This window comes from Panthera pardus, unplaced genomic scaffold, assembly GCF_024362965.1.
Source record: "Panthera pardus isolate Hobbes unplaced genomic scaffold, ASM2436296v1 HiC_scaffold_26, whole genome shotgun sequence".
Lineage (NCBI taxonomy): Eukaryota > Metazoa > Chordata > Mammalia > Carnivora > Felidae > Panthera > Panthera pardus.
In genome coordinates this window covers 4,485,895-4,509,789 of record NW_026526832.1, presented here as the reverse complement: position 1 = coordinate 4,509,789, position 23,895 = coordinate 4,485,895, and the positions used below count along the sequence as shown (strand labels likewise).

The 23,895-nt window shown below is 50.0% G+C and overlaps 2 long non-coding RNA genes across 4 annotated transcripts in view; both read right to left on the bottom strand.

Moving 5' to 3' along the window:
* LOC109264803 (uncharacterized) overlaps nucleotides 1-20,918 on the bottom strand; it is a 155,753-nt gene extending 134,835 nt beyond the window's left edge. The window contains exon 1 of one of the 3 annotated variants that reach the window (XR_002078861.2): nucleotides 20,646-20,918. This is a non-coding gene — a long non-coding RNA (uncharacterized LOC109264803). The remainder of the gene's footprint in view (nucleotides 1-20,645) is intronic. The other 2 variants (XR_008418011.1, XR_008418010.1) reach the window with 2 other exon arrangements.
* Nucleotides 14,058-14,870, bottom strand: LOC109264809 (uncharacterized). Its single transcript, XR_002078875.2, has 2 exons — nucleotides 14,765-14,870; nucleotides 14,058-14,661 (listed from the first exon to the last, which is right to left on the bottom strand). It is a non-coding gene; the product is annotated as an uncharacterized LOC109264809 (long non-coding RNA).
* Nucleotides 20,919-23,895: the final 2,977 nt, after the last annotated feature.

The window sequence follows — 23,895 nt, the reverse complement described above, 5'->3', positions numbered from 1 at the left end:
GGGTTCAAACCCACCAGCTGTGAGATCATGACTTGAGCCGAAGCCGGGAGTCAGACGCTTAACCGACTGGGCCACCCAGGTGCCACCCCTCTGTAATATTCTTAATGCTTGCGTGGGAGAAACTATTTCCACTCTGGACCCACCCCTCACATGGTCACAGTCATTCTCCTGACTCATCTGTACCGGCCCAGGTGTTACCATCTGGTCTGAGCTTTTGAAATGTCAGTGGTGACATGGGCGGCCTGGCGTTTCAAACCTCAGCCAGTCGTCCGTGCTGCCTCTTCTACCTCGATCCGTGTGTCCATCTGCCACCCTGCCACCGGGGTCTGTTCCCTCCTGGCCACATGTAGCTTCCATACTGAGGCCGCCTTCCACAAGGGCTGTGAGTCTCCAGGATGTCTTTAGTTCTTCCCACAAAGTCATTTTTCTGAAGCTGTGCATCATCAATCAACCTATCCTTTGCTCAAAAGCTTTAAGCACTGTACACACACACACGCGCACACACACATGCACGCACACACATACACATACACGCACACACACATACACACACACACACACACATACACACACATGCACACTGCCTGCAGGTGAAAGGCCCAACACTGTGATCTGCCAATGGAGGTCCTAAAAAACTGCCCCAGTCTCCTCTTGCCCCCAAGCTTGCCCTTGCCAGCCAACCCCAGACCCGCCACATGCTGCCATACTTTGCCATGCTGCTCTTCCCCCCTGGGAAGATCTGGGGGTCTTTTCTGATTTTTTTCTGAATTTCAATCCAAATGTCACTCTCTTTTATCCCGTACTAACATATTCCTTCTAAATTTCGATAACATTGGTATGTTTTGTCTTGGCAACTCTGGTCCTATATAATTCTCTGAGAAAAAAAAAAGAGGGGAAGGTTCCATCCACCATCAACATTTAGCATATACTGTCCAGGTTATGCCATTTTGGATATTTACAAAGCATGGCCAAAGGCTCTGAGAAGTCCTGCAATAATAATAGTAATAAAACGAATTTCTCTTGAATCACCCAGAAGTTTCTCATTCTGTACTAGAGTGTGGATTCCCTTGGGGCATAGCATCTACTATGCTCTACATTACTCACTGGTACCCCTTCGCTTCCATTGCCACACTACCAATAACTGACCCACAAGCAGCCTGAGCATAAAAACAGCAGAGAGGAAGTTTTATGGAAACTTCTGTTTCCTATGGGGCAACTGTCACTGGATGTCCCGGAGGTTCCATTTCATAAGCCATGGCGTTGGGTGAGCGACCAGAGTCTGAGAACCCTGCAGCGAGCCCTGTCCTCAGGGCACTCTCCTTGTTGGGAACCTGATCTGTCAAATCCAGAAGGAGAACTCACCAGATAACTGTGTGTTTAGGAGAATTACAGTGGAACCATGTTGTTGGTATCATGCACTACGGTGCTTTCTCTATAACTGGGCAGCAAGTTTCTCCCTAAGTGGGGGGTACCTGGGTCTAGTGTGCAGGAGTGGTAGAAATGGGTCCCCCTCTGACTGGTGCTCTTTTAGTCTCTGAATGCTGCTGCCAGGCTGATGCTCCTGTCTAAGGAAGTCCTTGCACAGGTAGGACACAGTGGGTAGTAAGAGAAGAATCCCAAAGAGAAAGGAAGATTCCTTCAATCTGCAGGAATCCCCAGGGATTGGTGGATAAACCAGGAAGGTTGTCCAACAGCTCCCCACCATGGAGCGTGTCTTTGATGGGGACACAGAGGCCTCCTACAACTCACGTGTCAGGGCCCCTGACTCTCAGCTCTGGGAACCTTTAGGATAAGTGCACGGCTGAGTCATCTGTTCAGTAGAGCACCTAGGCCTCCTGCTGGCAGCCTTCTTTCTCTGTGGGTTCCACCTGGTACAGAGAACATGGCCCAAGCACAGCAAGTCATGTGGCTGGAGGTTCTTTAATGGGGACAGAATTTCACTGCAAATTCTATCCCCACCCCTGCATTTCTGTAAGTTGTTTTTAAGGCGCATTTCATAAATCAGGATCTGCTGTTACATAAAGCAGTAGTGAAGAATCCAGTCACGAAAGGCAACTACATTTCATCTCTTGCTGCCTCTGCCTTCCGGCAGGACTCCCTGGAACACGGTGCTGGAGGACCATAAGGAACGTCTGGGTTCCCAAGTAGAGTGCTGAGACCCATGGCCTACATCCAGGCCCGAAGGCAGAACGTGCGGGGCCCCTTGTTTGGAAATGATTGAGAATTTCAAGATGGCAACAGCAGAACATTAATCTAGGCGTGAGCATTCTGAGCACAGAGCCCTGGACAATTGCACAGATCATAAGCCCATGAGGCTGGTTCAGCTGGTATCTGCCACAGACCCAGACGGGAGAGTTCTGAGGACTTAACGGTCTCCCCCCTGAGGACTTCGCGGCACAGCATCCTGGAAAGACTTCTTTGAAAAGGGAGCTTCAGACGGGCCCTCTGGGAGCTCTTTCTAGATTTCTACCATCAGAAGCTGTTAGCAGACTTGAGCTCCACTAAATCATCTGGTTTGACTCAACCTCCACGCTTCGGTGGGGTCGGGTTCCTTCTCGTAGGCTGTGTCCATTCCTACTCTTCAGGATATTTTCCTTGGCCCCGGGAAAATCAGGCTTCTCTTCTACCTGGATCTCGTGCCTACTTTGCACACGTCCGATCAAATGTTTCAATACAGAAATATCCGAACCTGATTCTCGCCGTGCCTACAAGTCTCCCCGGGGCCTGGCTCAGCCTGGCCTGTATCCAGCGTGAGCATCTGTTTTTCCATGAGCTGACTGCCAGCTGGATCCATTTTTTCCAAGCCTCTTATTGGCTCTCCACTCACAGCCCCCTCTGCTGCAGCCCTACCTTCCTTCCACCATGTTCATTGTCCGCTGGCCCCCGGTTATCCACCCTGACCCCTTCCCGTTTCTATGTCCTAGTCCCCGAAATCTCTACACTTTCTTTCCATCCCTCAGCCCCAAGGCCCAGCCAACCCGCTGACTTCTGCATACCAACCAAAATTGCCTCCTTTCCCCCATTTATGTCTCCCAATACTAAACCCATAAACTTAAAATATTTTCAGCAAGGGTGGGGAGTGCTTGGGTGTTGGTTAAGCATCCGACTCTTGATTTTGGCTCAGGTCATGATCTCATGGTTCATGAGATCGAGCCCCGTGTTGGGCTCTGCTCTGACAGCACAGAGCCTGCTTGGGATTCTCTCTCTCCCTCTCTGTCTCTGCCCCTCCCCCACGTGGGCTTTCTCTCTCTCTCTCTTTCAAAAATAAATAAATAAACTTCAAAGAAATCCTTTAAAATATTTTCAGCAGGACAAAGTAGGCTGCTTAATAAATGGTACTAGGAAAAACTGCTATCCATTTAAAGAAAGACTGGATACCTCTTCTTCAAGATGTAAAGGAAAATAAAACCCCATGAACTTGGTATTTTAAACCAGAAAGATAAAATGATAAAATGCCACAAGAAAAAAGAAGTATGTGAGAATAGTTTTGTAATCTAGGGGTGGGAGTAGACTTTCTAAGCAAGCCAAAACCTGGGTGTCCAGAAAATAATAACAGATCGGATTACATAAAAATTAAATATTTCTGTAAAATAAAAGACATGATAAGCAAAGTAAAAGGTCAAACAACAGACCGGGAGAAATAATTTGCAGCGTATATATCAAAGGTTTAAGACCCAGAATATGAGAAGAGCTCTTGTAGAACAACAACCAGGGGAGCCTGGGTGGTTTAGCTAGTGAAGCATCCGATTTAGGCTCAGGTCATGATCTCATGGTTTGTGAGTTCAAGCCCCACTGTCAGTACAGAGCCTGCTTTGGATTCTGTCTTCCTCTCTGCCCCTTCCCTACTTGCACTCTCCCTTTCTAAAATAAATAAACTTAAAAAAAAAAAAGAACAACAACCAAAAAGAAAGGAAAAGAAGGAAGGAAGGAAGGGAGAGAGGAAGAGGAGGCAAAGAATATGAACAGGCTGAAAGAAAGGTATAACCAATTTTTTTTTTTTTTTAGTTTAAAAAATTGAAAATTAAAAAAAAAAGCGAGAGACAGTGAGAACATCATTGCTGCCATGCAGTCTGGGACTCGGTCCAGCTGTGAGGACAGGCCTGGACTAACCATGAGGGAACCCCTTGGGGAGGGGTCTCCCGGGAGCTCTAATGTGGAAGCATCTAAATGCGCAGTGTTCTGCTCGGCCACATAGAGGGTCTTCTCCCCTCGAGTTTAAAAAAAAAAGGAACGAGAGCAAAGCAACTTATGAAAGTCATGAGTAGGCCACAGCCCTTCTTTAAACCAGCTCCCCCCAGCACAATCCGCTAATTTACGTATTTGTGTTTTTCATCTTTTTTTAAAAAAAAATGTTTATTTATTTATTTATTTAGAGAGAGAGCAGGGGAGGGGCAGAGAAGGAAGAACAGAGAGAATCCCAAGCACGCTCCCTGCTGTCAGCACAGAGCCTGATGTGGGGCTCGATCTCATGTACCGTGAGATCGTGACCTGAGCAGAAAGCAAGAGTCTGCCACTTAACCGTATGAACCACCCAGGCGCCCCGATTTATGTATCCGGTTTTAAAATCAGTACTTCTAGGGGCGCCTGGGTGGCTCAGTCGGTTAAGCGTCTGACTTCAGCTCGGGTCATGATCTCACACTCTGTGAGTTCGAGCCCCGCGTCGGGCTCTGTGCTGACAGCTCGGAGCCTGGAGCCTGCTTCGGATTCTGTGTCTCCCCCTCTCTCTGCCCCTCCCCTGATCATGCTCTGTCTCAAAAATACATTAAAAAACATTAAAAAAAAAAACTTAAAAAAAAATAAAATGAGTACTTCTGGAGGCAGAGTTTAATCCTTTCCATTTTCTTTCAGGGCATTGTTACTGTTTTGTTGGATTTACGTCCTAAAACTCTTCAGCAGGGAGGGCAACATTTTTTTTTTGAAGATTTTATTTTGTTTTATTTTATTTTATTTATTTATTTTTTATTTTAAGTTTTTATTGAAATTCCAGTTAAACATACAGTGCGATATCAGTTTCAAGCGTACAACAGAGTGATTCAACACTTGTATCCATCACAAGTGTACCCCTTAACCCCCATCACCTATTTAACCCATCCCCCCACCCATCTCCCCTCTGGTACTCGCCAGTTTGTTCTCTATAGTTAAGAGTCTGTTTCTTGGTTTGCCTCCCTCTCTTCTTATCCCCCTTTGCTCATTTGTTTTCTTAAATCCCGCATATGAGTGAAATCATATGGTATTTGTCTTTCTCTGGCAAGATTTGAAGATTTTATTTTTAAGTCATCTCTACACCCACCGTGAGGCTCGAACTTACAACCCTGAGATCAAGAGTCGAGAGCTCCCCCGACGGAGCCAGCCAGGTGCCCCAGGGAGGGCCACTTTTAAATCCACCCCCAGAGGCGGAGCCTTCTGAAGAGATACCAATTGTATGTAGCTGCAAAGTAAGGTGACCACAAATTTGGGGCAAAGAGTCCCGCGTAAACTGTAGCATTCGACAGTTTGAAGAAACTTTAATTATGTGATGGATTGCCCAGGCAACACTGGAAGAAAACAAGCCTGAGTGGGAACAGCAGGCTGCTCTGCGGGGGGACCTGTGGGTGTCCTACACCCACACCAGCGGGACCTACAGTCCCGCACCTGGTGTCCGGACGGCTGACCAAGCACCGCCACCCGGGTCCCAGCCGAGCCCTCTCTCTGCCCGGGGCAGTCACACAGCACCTCCACCCTTTGGACACTTTCCACCTGGTGCATTTATATTTTCTTCAAATACTACCTTAAGGTAATAGGCTGTTTACATCCCACGGTCACAAGTTTGCATGCCATTTTCCCCGCAGCAAATAATGCCCTCAATTTTACAATAAAAGAATTATTGAAAAATGTTCAAGCTGGCTCTTATAGCAAACTGCAGTGACCCAGGGGCCCCAGCAGTGGGGGTGTGCCCTGCCGGGTCACAAGGGGATCCCAGCCAGCACACGTGTGAGCAGAGACTCAACGCCTCCAGCTGCCTCGAACCCGTGGCTGGGCCCAGTCCCCCCCGTCCCCGGTGCACCCTGCGAGTGCACTCAGACGCTGCCTCCTGACTTTGAAGTCAGGGTTTCACTCTCTTGACGAATACTCATTGCTGAAGGCTACCCTTGCTACTAAAATAACTTTCCATGAAATACTCTTGACTGTAAATGCCCTTATATTATAAGAAATGCTCGTGTTTGTGTGTGGTTACGTCTTGTGTAACTGACTCCACCAGGTTTTCGAGGTGAAAATTGCTCGTTTCTGTCATTTCCAAAACCTGACATTCTTTCACTATAATGTGGCAATTTCTCAGTTCTTTAAACTATTTTTTTCTTTAAGTTCTCATGAATTGGCGGTTCCTGTTTTTCTGAACTGCTTGTCAAAGCCATGTTTGTGTCAGGCTCACAGTCGCCCTTGTTCAATAACTAGGAAACACGGCGAAAAGTCCCCACGGAAAGTGTGACCTCCCTGCCCTCGGAAGCCTCCCTGCTTGCTCCGTAAGTTGTAACTTGGAGGGATGCGTGTGAACATTGGTGGAAGGGAAAGGACTGGGAAGAGACAACGCGGGTGAAAGTTCCGATTGCCGATTGCTGGTGGGGGAGGTCCTCGGAGTGAGGTTAGACCGAGCTCCGCTCACGTGGATTCCGTGGCCGGGAAGCCGGCCCTGCCTGGGGACACATCATACGGCCCACCAGAGCATGGATCCCGTCACCTATGAAGATGTTGTGGCTCTCTCTTTTTCTCCCCCCACCCCACCCACCGCCCCCTTTTTAAAAAGCTCACGTAAAGACCAAATTCCGCTTTTGGACCTCCGCGTTTCTGCAGTTCAGGAAAAGTTAAAACAAAGTGAGAACGTCCTAGTTGTTTAGATAAACCAGGACCGCCTGGGAACAGGCTGAGCTGGACCTGGGGTGGAAACCGGCTCCCAGCAGCCTCCTTCCGCATCTGGAAGCATGTGCACCGTTTTAGTTTCTTTGAGCTGCTGTAACAAACTACCATAAACTCAAACCACGGAAATGCGTCTAGTAGTTCGGCCGGCAAGAAGCCCGAGCCCTGGCAGGGCCACCCTCCCGCTGAAGGCGCCAGGGAGAGAATCGGACCCCAGCCTCCCTCCCAGCTTCCCTGGTTTATGGCAGAACCACTGCAGTCTCTACCTGACATCCTCCGTGTGTGCCCGTCTGTGTCCAAATGTCCCCTTCTTGTAAGGACACCACCCATGTTGGAAAAGGGGCCACCCTCCTCCACGATGAGCTCATCTTTAATTATGTCTGCAATGACACCACTTCCAAATAAGGTCTCATTCTGAGTTAGTCGGGGCGGGGGGTGGGGGGCGGGTAGGGCTTCAACATGTGAATTTCGGGGAGACACGATTCAGCCCGTAACACACACAGAGGCCTTGAATGATGACTCACAGGGTCTGGATCTCTACTCACAGTCTCTGCTATTTCTCCTGCCAGCGTTTCCCCCCAGACTCTCTCCCCTGAAAATAAATTGCCTTCTTAAAAACACATGTGCTTTCTTTTCTGTCAGTGTCGATGTCTACCCTAAGAGTTAAATTAAAGGTTGTTAAAAGTGTAGAATTCCATACAGCTCAAAATGCTGCTGCCGGTGGAGACGGTCCTGGTCAGGATGTGCCTCTCAAGGAGGCTACTGGCCAGCCAGTCCTCCGAAAGAAGCGGGGCCGCCCAGACAGGGGCCCAAGGCTGTCTGTCGTGCCTCAGTGCGGACGTCCAGCCCCCCTGGGCTCTGTGCTGTCTTCTGTCTTTCAACCCCGTGGGTGCCCTGAGAGTAAAATCCAGGAAGCCTCCTGGGCCCAGGAGCTGCCGTGAGAAACCAGCTGTGGCTGGGCGGCTAGCTGTCTGGCCTGAACTCTGGCTCCCCAACTTGTTAGCTAAGTGACCACAGGCCCAGCTTCCTCCCTGAAAAATGGAGATCATCACTGAGGGTTACTCTGTGACACTTGGAATAGTGCATGGCCCAGAGAAGGTGCTGTGAAACGTCAGCCGTGGCCACTTGGGTGCCTCATGGCGTAGTGAGAGCACACACTGTCACTGGTGAAGGGGGAGGGGAGGGAATTGTTTAAAAGAATTCTGAGATGGATTTTTTTTTTTCAGCTCTCGACCTCCATCATCTCCTCTGTGTCTTTTATAAATACAATTTGTTGCCAGGCTGACTGTGGGGACCCGGGACCCTCATGGAACACAGGGCGGCCAAGTCACCACTCACTTTTGGCCCTTGGCTAGTTGCCAGATCGCCACCCCGGGGAATGGGGTCCCAGGCCATTAGAGCGCATCTCAGAGCCCCCACGATGGCCCTCACCGCTCTGGACCCCTGGGGCTTTGCTAGGGACAGGAGCTCGAACGCGGTGCCTTCCCTACGTGCCCGCCTGTCCCTCGAATGCCTGGACAAGCGCATGCCTCACCCTCAGGACACTGGAGACGGGGAAGCGTGGCCACCCCACTAGCTCTGAAATTCAGCAGCCCCAAATGCAGGGAACATACAACCTGGTGTTCTCGAGAACCCAAGAGTGGTTTAACAGTAAAAACGATTGTGCTAGTTTTTATGGAAAGTAGGAAAGAAAAGAAAAAGATTCATTCAACTACTTGCTTGCATTTGCATAAAGAAACTCCGGACAGGTAAACAACGAAGAGAAGGGTTTCAGAGGAGAGGTCAATGGGAACTGAGTAGGAGAAGTGGGGCGAGGGCGCTTTTCACCAGACCCCTTCTTAATTACTTTCACTTTTGAACCTTATTCAAGAAATTAATTAAAGCTGGAAACTCTATTCCCTAGTCACTTTTGCAGATTAAAAGAGACATTCATATGACCTCAAAAAGAACCAGCTGAAAGTCGGTGTCACCTTCGATGAGGACCCTTTTCCAGGTGAGTCCCTCAAGGTGCCCCTGGCGGGAGGGTGCCCCCCACGACTAATCACAGAGTTGCCAGCAAGATTCCTTGAGGTCGTGCAAGAGCTGCTCAGATTCCAAAAAAAAAGTCGTCCTCCATTTTGGGAATGATTTATTTGAACCATCCGCAAAGGCTTTAATCTGGATGCGGTCCTGGGAAACAGAATGCCACACAAGGCCTGACATCTGGCCCGCTGAGAGGTTCATGGTGTTTTGGGGGAGGCTGGTGGGAATTCTGGCTCTGCAGAGCTGTGCACCCTGAAACTCTCAAGAACTTCAGTCTGCTCGTCTGCAATATGGGCGAATAGTTGCCAGCCCTCGTGGGATGGATATGGGGGTTGAACAAGTTAATGGATAGAAAACAGCCAGCATACACGGGGCCTATGGGAGACGCTCCATAAATATTCGTTTCTCCATCCCCTGCTGCTGCCAGGAGGCCCTTTCAAAATCGAATTGATTTACTACCTACGGTTTAAGCCGCATGGTTAATCTCCCCTAAGTCCTGCACAAGATATAAATTAAAACCTCCAACATGAGAACCAGGGGGCTCCCCTTTTCTACCAGCAGAGCACCGAGTAACTGTAATGATCTTTGGAATCTGTTGGCTCAGAAAGTTCTGGAACCCTCTCTTTCTTGAAACTTGGAGAACAATTTCCATTTGAATAAGAAGTCCGTCTCTTGCCACTGGCTCTTCGTGTTCACAGAGTGGTAGAAATTAGAGTTGGAAGATTCCAATAATTCTGGCAACCAGAGGGCAAGGGGAGGGGGGCATGAGCTGAGGGGGGCAGCACTTCCTAAAGACAGTGTAATCTGGCCTCTCTCGAGTGATTGCTTCCATTCTGTCCAAGTGCCCCTGGTGACGGACTCAGTCAGTGAACACAGAGCACGTGATACCCACTTTGGGAAGGTGAGACAGTGACTGGGCGGCTCACTTTCTCACCCGGAGCATTCTCGTTTGCAGTCACCTCTTGTGCTGCTGGGTGGCAGTCTGTATTCATTCTGCGTCTCTCCTTTCCCCTCCCCAGAGCAGGCACTTCTGGGGACTTCAAAAGGACCGCCACACAGAGACAGCCACCCATGTGTCAGGCCGGGCTCAGTGGCCTATCTGAAAGGCATATCTCACACATATCTGGAATCGAATGCATCCAACCCACAACCCCTGAGGATGTGACTATGCATAAGCAACTAAAGCAACAATCCCCCAACAACTGAGCGTTTAAATGTTCTAGATTTAACTGCTGGTTAACTGCTGGTATCCAACAGCAGGCCCCAGGGTTAGCTGTCCTCGCCAAAACCTGCCAGGATTTGAGGATGGGGGAGGAGGGAACGAGATAGAAGGAGGTAAGGCTACCCATCAGGAGAAGACTGGCTGAGTGTCTAAATTATCAGTACCTGCCCCGTTTGTCAACGGGGTCCCATCACACATTTGATTATATGACATGTTTCGCCATCTATCGTCAGCATCAGTGAAACCTGCACGGCAAGGTGAGCTGTCCGTGAGGTGCCCCAGAATGGCAACCCTGAAGACAGTCGCTAGTGGAGTGCCGCCCTTCTCTGCTCTTGGTCTACACGGATCCCAACAGTCTTCTGGTGAAGACTTAAGAGAAACACCTCTCTAACTTGCAGATGACGTAAAGCTTCACATTTCATGTTGGAGACTATATGGGCTAATTCTAGAAGATTCAACCAAGGATAATGTAAAGTTCTACTTGGGCTAAAAAATAAATTAAGAGACCAACAAAGAAGTCAGTACCCAAGTGCAAAAGGAGGGAGATGTGGCTTTGCACACGCCCCACACAAAGAGGCAGGGAGGCAAGCCGACTACAAGTGCAGTGTGGGGGCTGATGGATGGGTTGGCCCCAAACCTCAGCTTAGCATCCAGGACAAGGGGGGTCATTGTACTCATCTGAGGGCGGGACGCCAAAAACTGCCGTCCGTGACCAGAAGGGCAGCACGGGGTCAAGGTTGCCGAACACCTCAGTGCACACATTCAGGAACCACGGAAAGAAGGGAGAGCTTGAACACAGCGGTGACAGCCACGCAGCTGGAAGGGCTCATCGTGGAAGAAGCCGGGGCTCATGTTATTATTCAGCTGTTTCTGGGACAGAATAATTGCTCAGTGAATGTTACCGAATGTGCTGAATTAGGACCATAATTATGACCACGGATATGACCGAATGGCTTCAGGGGGGCAGAGGGAGGTCCAAAATGTGGAAATACCAGAAAACAAGCTTTGGATTATTTATGGAATATCTTCTCAGTGGGTGCTTTGCAGGGATGGGCCGGGCTGTCTCCGGAAGGAAAGAAGGGGTTTAAGTATAGATTAAATGGTCCCTCTTGGGGCTCACATAGAGGGACTGCTGTGGTGAGCAGCGCCCTTTGACTCCGGAGAACTCCTGATGAACAGTGAAGAGTGTCCTGTTAATGATGATGGCTCCAAGTTGGGTTGTTGAGCACTCGCCATGGTGGGTCACCTCACCACCCTCCACAGATCATCAGAGATGCTTGGTGACTCACTTGTGGTCACACAGCTAGCCAGGGGGAGCCAGGGACCTACCCTAGCTGCCCTATCCATGCAGAGAAAACAAAGCAACACAAAAATGCACAAACTGACCCCTTTCAGATCTTCACTCAAATGGAGGGACACTTCGAGGGACCCTCAGAGACCCCCCCCCATACAGGAGGGGCCCGTGGCCTACGCCACCTGCACCTCCCTCCAGCAGCCCTTCTAGCAACCACATTTGCTCATCCCCTGCCTCCATAGGTCTCAATACACACTCGAAGAGTACTGAAGGCCTGGACAATCGAGTCAGTTTCCCGAGCTCTAAGATAATACAGCTCATGCTGCCTGGGGCCTGGAGAAAATGAAACATGGAGGCAGGATGATGGGATTCCCCGGATGCCCGAGTTGGAGCGGATGGACCACTGCTGGGTGGAGATCCGGGGCCCAGAGAAAGGTGTCTCTGGTCAGGAACAAACAGCAAAAAGGCAGCAATTCCAATAACAACAGCTCTTGCTGTAACACCTACTGTGGGCAGCACTTTGCTAAGACTTCTTCAGGCACTGACCCCTTTCATGCTCACAATAGCCCTCTGTGGCAGTGACTCCTATATTCCCATTTCACAGGTTAAGAGACTGAGGCCGGCAGGCATGGGCGCTGGGCAGCGAGAAGCTGGCGGAGCCGAGCCGGCTTCATCCGGGTGGCTCGTGGCCGCCCCACTGACAGATGGTCCGTGGAATAGAACACACAGCACCGTGCCTGGGGGAGCGGCCGGAAGCAAAGTCCTGGAATTTGGGGGTGACTTCAGGGGCACCGTGGGGGAGCATCATTTTGCTGTGCTGTGATGCTGCAGTGGAACAGGGCAGAGGGGAGGAGGGGCACGGGCCTGGGGCCTGAGTGTGCGATCTTCCGCCCATTCACCATATCTCCCGGCTGCTTGCGTGTTTCCTGTCTGTCGTGGCTGAATATGGGCTAATCCTTCTCCCTTAAAAAGCCGAAAGAGTCAAAAGACACATCTTGGGGACTTGTAGAAAGACAGTGACAGGAACCAAGCCTGAGGCTTCCCTTAGGCCACTCTGGTCAGTCCCTGGAACAGCTCCACGCAGACAAAAATGAGGATGCGTCTCCCCAGACAGGAATGTGCAGGATCGAGTACCGCAAGCTGGGACCGTCTGTCGTGTGGGCCTCAGGTGAGGCCTGAAGAAACCATCAACACAACTGGCAGAAATGCTCTAGATATCAGGTGCCCAGCCTGGGCTACCTGCTGGGCAGGTCATTCTTCTGGGCCACTGGAGACCTTGAAGGCCCAACTCAGGTTTTATGCCCAGAAGGGGGGACAGGCTTGCCCTAGGGGCACTGGTGGCCCCCTACCTGCCTGGCCCATAGTTCCTGGCCCAGAAGCTCTCCACCTCGCTGAGGACTGACTGAGAGCCAGGCTCAACTTCACCCCTTCACACCAGTACCACATCTGTCCTCAGGGCGATGGCCCATCTTTCAAAGCTGCCCAGATCAGGAAAACATGCTCTAGATTTGGGCTTTCCAATATGGCAGCCACTAGCCACATGTGGCCATTTGGGCATTGAAATCTGAAACTAATCAAAATAAAATAGAAGTTTAGGTCCAATTCCTCAGTCGCATTGGCCCCTTTTCAAGTGCTCAGTAGCCGCACGTGGTGGCTTGTGGCTACGTGTGAACACTGATCTAGAACATTCCATCATCACAGGAAGTTCGGTTGGACAGTGTTGTTCCCTGATCCTTCGAGGGTGCTCTGCCATCACTGTTCCTTCTTACCGCCCCCCCCACACCAAGATGGGGGGCTCCAAGTTACGAGAGGCCCAGCAGCAGTTAGCAGACAGGACGAGGCATGTAGAGGGGGACCCCCCATCGGATACTCCTCAGCTGCACAGGCTGGGAGCTCACACCATGGTCAGGAAAGCAGAGGCATGTTTCCAGAAGGGGCCTAAATTCAGGGACAGACAACCAGGTCACGCGGGCCCCTCCAGCTGCAGCAGGCGTCCCCGACCAACTCCGCGGCCCCACAGGTGCTGGGTCTTAGGTGTCGAGTGGGAATGGTGGTGACCACCTCGGATCGCAGATTGCCCCGCTCCGGTTTTCTGGCACCTCACAGCCCTGAGGCTGTGTGATGATGCCAGGAGCATTGGGACAGAGATCCCCAAGAATGACCAAATCTGAATGTGCCCTCAGCCAGGTTGAGGGGGTAACATAGCAGCAGCGTGAGTGCAAAGCAGATCTGGTATAATGTAGAGACTTCGGGAATAAGGGAGTGTTAGATTTTTGATATCTTAGCCCTGTAGACTGAAATTCCTCCCACTGAACAAGACAACTGGACACGCAGAGCAATTATAGGGGAGATGAGGGACGATGGGAAAGGTGGCACAGGAAGGACATATCTGCTCTGAAAATCCTCAGTATCATTTCCAGAGGCGACAGGAGTGTCATGGCCGCTGAGGCTCATCAAGACCCCAGGAGACGCCGGGCACACCTGCCGTCTGCAGAGAGGCTGCTTGGGGCCACCCGCCATCCAGAGGCGCCCCTCCAGGGACCAGCCCCCATGCTCCCTTCTCTGGAGGCCCTCCTGTGGTTGCCCTCTGCCCTCCCGGGGCCACCCTCTGCATAATACTCTTGCAAATCAAATGTTTCCGTTTATTTCAAAATCAGAAGAAAAACCTGAACATAGTGAATATGAATACATAACAATGAATCCCGTTTGCATGACATTCATCTTTATACCAAGACGGTCATCGTATGTTCTCACATGAGGAAGGGGCCACTAAAGTCCATAACCCGGGGATGCAGCCCTGAGTCCTTCCTCATTCCTTATACCAGAGGCATAAAAGACAGCTCCATACAAAGGGAACTGGCACCCCACAGACCCTCCTGGTTGACCTACAGATTGAATTTCAGCAGTGGTTTCTCATACCTCCCTCTGCATCATGCAGGTAAACCCGCTCCAAAAATAGTTTACATCTCCAGGCAAAGCCCTGTGACTATCTGCCTGCTCTGCCGTCGTTAGCACTGGCTTGCTCTCTCCAAGTTGTCTTCTGACTTCAAGGAGGCTGCTGGAGGTCCAGCCATCACCTCTGCATTCCACACAGGAGGACGGAGGGAAGTGGGGGACAAAACGTTAAGCCTCTTAGATGCCAGGCTCCTTTAAGGAGCTTTCCTAAAATCCCCACTACCCACCGCAGCCTGTGTGTTTCATTGGCCAGTCCATCTGTCTGTCTGTAAAGGAGCTGGAGGAGGAAAATGGAGGCACGGAGTAAGGCTCTGAGACGGTGCCAAGCAAAACACAGGAGGGGACTTGGTCCGAGGTAGAATTAAGCAGACGCCCCTTACCGAAAAATCCATCTTGTTCTCAGGCATCCTCGTGGCCCTGGTTGTGCCACCGGATAACGGGGTCGTGTGGAGCAGAGGGTGTGACAGGCTCACCTTCTCTGGCCTTCGCGCAGGTTGAATTATGTGAATACACTGCGTGTCCTTGGAACCGAAACTTTTCTACTTCGGCCATTCTGCTCTTTGCTGGACCGCTGCCGAAGCTTTGAAGCCCAGTCTGGATGAAGCCCCGTCTGTATCCTCGGGGCTGGAAGGGCGTGGTCCTGACTCAGGAGCTGACTCTGGAAAAGCTGGCTGCGAGGGAGGGGGTGAGTCATGAACCCAGACATAGCTGAGATTCCTGGTATGTGCTCTGTGGGGGAAAGAACGCTCAGCTTGGACTGAGTTCCCTCCAGGCAGGAGGTGCTGCGAGACGTGAGGGCGCCCCACCTCCCTGCGCCCTTCCGCTGGGGCACTGACAGCAGCCTGACATTATTGGGCTCATGTCTGTTTCACCAGAAAGACAAATGGGAAAGACCTGGTCTGCCCGCTTCACCTCCGCATCCCTGGGTCAAAGAACCAGACTGTTGGGTTCAAAGCCAAGCTCCATTCCTTACTAACAGTGTAATTTTGCCATCACCCCTAACCCTTCCGTGTCCCAGATTCCTCGTCTGCTTGATGGGGACAACAATGGTAATCTGCCACACACAGGTCTGTGCGAACTTAAGTAAGGTCATATTTGCAAAGCATCCAGAACAGCGCCCGGCACCGAGCAAGCACTCAGGAAACAAAGCAGTGTTCGAATTATCTTTATTTTATTGGGGAAATGGTAAATATTTGCTAATGCAGGCATGAAAAGAAATCTTATGTGACTCTAATACAAAAAGCAAGCGATTTCTGTCCCGTTGAATACCCCGCTCCAAGTTGTTCGGGGCTCTTGAAGCCAGTCTCCTCCTGATAGTTCTGATGAGCCCAATGTGGTTATTTCACAAAGTAGACCCTGGTCCCAGAGGAGCTAAATGCTGTAAAGCATAAATCTAGCTGTCTTCTGGCGCACTCTGTTGTGGAGACTGCTTGTTGTCTGTCCTATATCCATTCTCCTTTACTTCCTGTGTTGTCAACAACCCTTACGTTGTCAGGGGCAGCAATGTTCCCAATTAAAAAGCTATATTCCTCTGGCTGCCGTACAGAAACAGTGGCCAATAAAAGATGTAGGCAGAAAGGGTTAGTTGGGGGTTCTGGGAAAGCTCTTTAAAGGAGCCTGATGTCTAGGATGCTTAGCTTTTTATCCCTCCACTTTCCTCTTTCCTCCTATGTGGAATGCAGAGGCGATGGCTGGAGTTCCAGCAGCCGTATTAAACCATAAGATAACTTTGAGGAAGGAAGTCGATGCTAATGATAACAGAAAAGAGAGATGAATGAACTAGCTGCCCCTTGACCATTTATTTTGTAAAGTTTTCCTTTATATCTGTCTACATTGGTAGAAACCCATGCATCCCTCTCACACTCCATGAAAGATTTGTCCAGGGAGAACAGCTAAAGTGATACATTTCTGCCATTGCTAAAAATTCCAATATTATAAGTATGATAAACTTTTGAAAGGACAGCGTGGAGGGAAAGGCTAAAAGCCTCTGGGGCAGAAGCCCTCAGTTGCAGGGCAATCAATCCTAAATGCAAAAGTTAAGCAGGAGAACCGCAATGGATAAGATTTGCCATCACCATTAGCTTTTTTGATTATAAAAGATGCAATAAAACCAGATGGTTATTGTTTTTCTTCTTCTTCTTTTTTTTTTTTTAATCAGAGGAGTCATCAAGCCTCCCAACCTCTCCTCCTTCCGGTGGACCCAACTTCCTTCTGATCCTCTGTTGGCTTCTCCCTGCCTGAGCTCTGTGGTCTAACCAGAACCCTCTTGAAGTTGTGAGGAACCCAAGCTCTGCCCCAAAGCACTGGGCCCGGCACACGACTCACACGACTCCCCTGCCACCACGCTGTGAACAAAAAGGGGCTTCTGGATTTTGGCACAGGTAACCGCTGTGGGAGAAAACCACCCACAAAGTGGCACCGTTTCTAACTGAGACAGCCATGCTCAGCAGCCAAAGCCTAAACTCTCAGAAAAGAGAGGTCTAAAGCACCCGATGCCTGACTTTGCAATACCAGAGAGGGCTGATTGAGCAAAGGGACCCATGTGGTCCCTTCTTTCGGACCCCTGAAGAATGAGCGTAAAGATTTGGCTTCTGGGGCACCGCGTGATCTTGGATATCTTCAGAATTGGCAAGGAAAGGCCATGTTATGCTCACCCTGGTTTTAGTTTTAAGTGTACCTTACTTAATGTTTTCAATATGAGTCACCTCCATATACTGCGATGATTTTCAAATCACCAGAAGTTGCCTGCAGCTCATTTTAGACAGGAAGCATGAGGACAGCATCCAGCTGCTTCCACCCTGGAAGCAGGTCTGAGGCCAGTGGTCCTGGATTTTCTGGCCTGTGGCCCCAGTCTGCTGGATTACAGACAGCGCCCTCTTGGCCGCCTGTGTCTCCTGACTCTCCTCTCCTGATGGAGGCGAAGACCCCCTCCCCCCCCCGCCCCCGTCAGCCACGCACATCTTGAAGCAGCCACTCCGTCTGATACACCTGCCTGGGACTCCCGTACCTGGAATAGGTTGAGCAACTGGCCATCCTTCCTGTCGTCCAGGCTGGGTACGTGTGCGCGTTGGGGGCAGGGGGTTAAAGGAAATGCACAGAAAGTTACTACCATGTGGTTGGGCTGAAGGAAGGGGGAGCTGCTCTCATCGCGAGGATGTTACCGATAAAAACGATGGTGGTCTTAGCAGTGAGGATAGTGACAACATCTAGAACGCCGGGTTTTCCTGGAGAGACCCCTGAAGCACCCTCCGTTTACCAAATCAATAAAGGTCTTACAAATCAGAGCAGGACACAGATGAGATCTCACTCCAGGAGCATGAAAGCCAATTCTTTATGGCTACCCCCAGGGCCCGGGGCCCAGGTAGATGTAGAAAGGTGTCTGAGTGCATGTCTGAATCAGTGGATATGTACTTAGCAGCTGCCGAGTCCCCTTGTAACTTGTGTGCTAAGCATCACCGATCTTTCCAAGGCCCCAAGAGGCTGGTCGTCTCATTAACCCCATTTCACAAATGAGGATGGTGAGACCCCAAGAAGTTCAGCAGCTTGTCCAGCGTGAGGGTGAGCTCTCTGTACATCAACGGCTAGTGGGGACAACTGTCAGGGACCGTGAAAACCTGGAGGGAGGTAACCAGAGCCCAGGCTGGGGTGCTGCCGAAGGGTGCGGGGTGGTCGACAGGGCCGGCCAGCGAGAGGCCAGTCTCTAAGCTGAGGGAGCCATGACCACAGGGCACTGGGCAATTTCCAAATGTCATCAAATTGTCAGCATTTTCTTTTTGCAGTAGGTGTCCTTTTAAAATAGATCTGCCCAGTTTCTATCTTTCTTTTCTTACTCCCTGCCTGCACCCTCACTTAGAATCAGCATCTTTTGGTAGTTGGAAAATATGACAAAGCAGCAAATCATATTAATGAACGCTCTGTTTTCAGACCTGCCCGTGGCCTTATTTCTGGCCTTTTTTTACATGACTCTCCTGATTATCAGAGTGATCATATCAGTTCACCGCAGGCTTATATCTCCTTCCCAACAGCGTTTATCCAGGAGGATTAAGACACGGGAGCCGGTGATAAACACCCGTCTGATACCTGGCATGTTCTCTGAAATGGGGACAAGAGAACGTGCTCGTGTGAACAAACCACTGAGGCACGGCCTAGGGCATTTCGCCTTTTTGGGCTCTGCTCTCCATGAAGATGGCATTTCTCTGAGCACTTACATAGATTACTCATCGAGAGACACAGAGTGGGCTGGGATCCCACCTCGGAAATCCCTGGTGTGTGCCTTGCTGAGATCCTGAGTTTCGAGACTCTCAGCCTTGCCACCGAGGACACTGAAATCACAGGATCTTGCCTGGAAACGTCACGGCGCTGCTCAGGGGCCACAAGCCCAGATACCTTCAGAGTCCAGGTAAGGAGGGAAGCCAGTAGAGCTAACATCGATGGGGTTCCTTCTGTGTCCAGGCCCTATTGGAAGCAAGCACTGGACAGATGCTACCTCTCCGAGCCCTCCCAGCAGCCTCTGAATGTCATGGTCCAGAAGGCCAAGGCTTCCAAGCCAAGGCCATCAGAGCCTTGCCACGTTAGGGTTCACAGGGCCTGTGATCTAAACAATAGGGGGCCTCACCAGAGTCAGCTGAATACAGAGACCCAATCCTGGACGGGCAAACAGAATTTGATGGGGGTGGGGGTAGGCTCACACAGGACTGCATTTGGCCTTTGAGCCGCCCACCTGCAACCCCAGTTATTAAAAAATTTTGTTTTCCTTAACATAGTTCTCAGTTTACAGATAAAAAGAGTAAGATTCGAGGGAGATTTTCTTCCTCGGAATCCTACTCTCTGATTTTAAGGTGACGCGCCCTTCCTTCCCACCCCCCCACCCCCCGCTATGTGTCACCTGCAGAATGCCAGCTTTGAAGCTCAAGCAGTGACCCGCTCCCTGCGCCACTCGGTCCCCTAGCAAGTGTGATGTCACGCGACAACAGAGGCAGCTTTTAACCCTGGGCTGTCCCAGCCCTTCACAAGCTCTGGATTTTTAACTTAACAAATTGTATGCTCAACCAGTTCTGTCAAGGCAGACCCTCCCTAAAAAGGATCATCCAAAGGAGAGGGTCTCTGCACAGGGACCTGTTAGCAAAGGGGCCTCACAGGGGCACAAGGAAGGGCTGGGACTAAAGCTGGGAGGGGGTGGGGGTCACAGAACAGGGAACGCACCCAAAGCCGATTCTAACCACAGACCAAACAGCCCAAACGTCCTGGAGGGGCCAGCCAGCCACCGTGCTGTGCCCGGGGGCAGATCGCATGTGCTCTTTGAGGTGCTCCAATTTTAGCAATTGGTGCTGACTCATTATTAACCCAGAAAGCCCACACACTCAAATGACCCTACTGAAAAAGCTCCCTGTCATCCCCTGCTTACTGATGTGCAGTTTTTTTAAGCAAATTCAAAAAATGTTTATCACAAGGTATTTATGACATTTTAACCGTTTCATTTACAGTAACTAGAATGACATTTAAAAAAAAAAAAAAGTTTCCTGTAGTTTCCTTGACTGTAAGGCTAAGTCTCATCAGAATAGTAACAGGCTGAGAAACGCATATCAAGGTCGTATCAGGCCTCAAGGGCTCAACTATCCAATCCTCACCCACTGCCCCAGGCCGCCAGGCCCCCCAGGCCCCCAGCCCACCAGCCCCCAGCCCCCAGCACATTTTCTTTCTGATTTTACCACAGTTAGTGATATTCAGTCACGAGCAAAAGGAAAAGGCATAAACTACGTTCCCAGAATCAGTCATACACCCATAGACAGGGAAGCCAGAATTCTGCCTCTCTGTCGTATTTCTTGCACTAGAAACTGGGCGGCTCAGATCATGCAGCCAGAAAATGTCTCAGGGGGCTGTCTTCCTTCACCTCGGAGAAGCAGAAGCTGGCCCAGCCTCGGCAGCCCTGGGTTAACACAGGTTCACCCACCTCTATCTCTGAACTTCCCTAGGGCTCCAGAGGGGAGTCTGGAACACCTTATTTTCCAACCAAGCATCACAGTCTATTCCAAGACAGCATAACATGCAACGAATAGCTACACGCTCCCAATTAATGACTGAGACAAGCAGCCTAAAATACAGTCGTCCTGGGGGTGGGGGCAGAAGAAGCAACTTTTCTAAAGTTATGGATCCTCGAAGTCTCAAATGCGGTGTCCCTTCCAAGAGGGCAATGCTTTAACCCAGCCGAGCCTCTGAGGCAGACTATAGAAATGATTGTAAAAATGACAGAAACCTACTCACCGGGGAGAAGCAGCTGGCTCCACCTTCCCAGGGCCCCGGGGCCGTGAAGAACTTAAGCCCACACTGGCTCAGGCACAGCCGGCCTGGAATATCAGTGCGCAACTTAGAAAGCATTGAGCATGCAGTCACTGGCTTCCCTCCATTCCCAATGGTGTCCCCATGACTGAGACCAAAGAGGAAAAAAAAAAAGGGGGGGGAGAGAGAGAGAGAGGGGAGAGAGAGAGAGAGAAAGAAAAAAGGAAAAAAAAAAGAAGAAGAAAAAGAAAAAGAAAAAAAAAGGGCGCACACCTCAGTCTTCATTCTCATTGGAACAAGATGACTCACGCTGACTCACAGCCACCACTTCCTCTCCGACATTCTCTTCATACTTGCAAGCTGGGCTGGTCCCGTTCCCAGGGTCTCTGCAGGCCTTCCTGGAAGAACAGCCTCCTGCCCCTGGCAAAGTGACCCAAACGCTGACCTCACATGGAGCACCCCCCCACCCCTCGCCAGCACTGGGGCGGGAGCGCCGACCCAGGGGAAATGCTTTTTATTTAGGAGATTTGAGCCACAGGAAAAATAAAATGCACGAATCTCATGTGCATTTGAATTTCAAATACACGCTGAAACGTTGTCCTGGGTTGCACGGCCCAAAGGAACCTCTTCCTCTTTTTCAGGGCATTTCAGGGAAGGGAGAAGAAAGGAATATTGTCTTACTCTTTTAAGGAGGTTGGGTTTACTTCACCCTGGCAAGACTGACCTCAGTGCATGTTTCCTTCTGCAGATCTTCCTCTGACATAGCAGATCATGGGATCTCAAATCGTGATCTCCCCCAAGCTGTTTATCAGGAGGGTGTGTGTTCTGCTTTTAGGATTAAGGGACTCACCAAACCTTTTCTATCCATCTTGCAGACTTCCAGCGTTCGCCAGACGTGAATATGAAAACCCCAAGAAATGAAAGGAAGGTGTAACAATCAACTTTCCAAAAGCTGTTGAGGAATGTTAACACACAGGAGCAGAGAGTAGCCTCTGCCCCCCACCCCCCGGTTTTCTTTGGGATGATACTGGGCGTGGGGCAGTCTTCCACAGCTTCCTGCATTTTTAAATTATGAAAGACTAAGAGGAGAGCAAGATCATGTGATACTCAGCAGCCTCCTGAGAAGCCAAGACATGCGGCCGTGATTGCTTTAGGACGACCGTGGCTTCTAGAAGGCGACACACACAAGACCGTGCGTGAACACCGATGCTCTTAAACCGTTTTTGACCTAGTGCCTCCTGCTGTGTAGGCCACACTCTGATACCCCTAAGGGATATAGAGAAACTAAGGAAATTGCGTTTTGTGAGGGGGCAAAAGACCCAGGCCAGCCGCATCTGTGAGCAGTGTGGACCTCATCCTGGCGGGGTCAGAAGATCTACTTTCCATTTACAGCTAGATTCGTCTTAGGGAAAACATAACTCCTATATCTCAGGTTCTTTTATCAGGAAAAGTAGGGCATTCTCTATCAGACAGGACCAAGTGCTTCGACTTCCCCATGAACGTTGTAGTGTGCCAGCTGGCCAAATATTCTCATTTCTTGCAGGGTTTTGTCTGTCTGTCTGTTTGTTTGTTTTTGTTTTTTTTCAGGAGAATGGAAAACCTGCTAGTTTTCATTGCAGTGATTTCCTTAGGGGAGAAGGGGGAACGAGGATGGGGCAGCAGACTCACGAACAGCCTAAAGATGTGGCTTCAGCATCATCATGTGTCATCCCCAAGGGACATATCTTAGCCAGCGGGGGCCCAGCAGCCCCATGGGAAGTCCACCCTGATGCCAGGAGTCTGCGGGGGCTATCGAAGCAGGGGTTATCGGTTATAAAAAGCCAGACTTTATTTTATTTATGAAAACTTGGATTAAGTCGACTCATTAATCCCTGGGAGAGAACTAAAAAATATATTAATTTTTTAAAAATCGCCAGGAATAAATGAAAGAAATTTGAAATGGTTGGGAGAAACGTAGGTCCCTGCATAGCAGGGACATCCTCCTGCCAGGAGGACTCGGCCAGAGGCCTCATCACTATAGCAGCGGGACCTTCCATAGTAACAGTGTTAACAATGAGCCTTCTGGAATATTCCAGGTCAAAGCCTCAGATTTGAAGCTGGGCCTCCTCCCAGAGGACAGTTTGAGCCCTCACTGTGGAAGGTCACTGGGACTGTGTCCTCCCTATGTAGTATTTTGCTGAATAATCCTATGAATGTTATCTCTAAATTCCTGATTGCTTTTCCATCCAGAGCTCTTCTCGTTGGGCTGGGAAGTAGGGAGAGGGTATTAGTGTGAGAAGGAGGAGGCCACTCCCAACACATTCACAAATAAAGCATTCATTAAGGCATCTCGGTAGCACTGCTTCCCATCGTTGTGAATATGGAATGTTCTAGAGTGGATTCTCTTTCAACTGGCTGATTTCTGCATCTTCCACCAGAAAGGAAACAATGATGCCCCTCTGGATAGGGCTACATGGAAACACGATTTAAACATCTACATGCTCTTTCGCCAATGAAAATAGCACTGTGAAAATTTAGGTTTCAGTGAATTAGGAAAATAATCAAGTTTCACTCCTAAAGTGCTCAGACTGAGGACATGTTGTAGGGTTCTTATAGATACTGATGGCTCACGTTGAAGAGTGTTTGTTACATGCCAGTCACTCTCCTACACATGCACAGATATGACCGCCTCTGATCCTCAAAATAGCCCTATGAGTAAAATCATCCCCACTTTCTAGCAAAGAAACCAAGGCACAGAGAGAGCCAGAAGGCTGCCCAAGGTTGCAGAGCCCAGATACGTACCCAGGCCGCCTGGTGTCAGAGCCCACATTCCTAACCACCAGACCAACATGAATTCCCACAAGGAACTTTTTAAAAACCCTTTGTGCACACGTCTCCTCACATCATGGTACATTCTCCCAGATTCTGCAGATGTAACATAGACGTTTTTCCTATTCATTTGAGAAGTAAATCAAAATCCTAGCCTTGGAGTGAACTATCCCTAACAACAGTAAAACTTCTCACTAATGGAAAAAACTGGTTAGAATTGCCCACCGGCACATCCCAAGAAGTATACAAAGCTGTCCATGATGCCAATGCCTGTAAAGACAGTACTCCTCCTAATAGGGGACACGAGGTCATTGGGGAATGTCCCTAATGGTCTTTCTCCCATCCAAGTACTAACCAGGCCTGACCCTGCTTAGCTTCCGAGATCAGACGAGATCGGGCACGTTCAGGGTGGTATGGCCGTAGACCC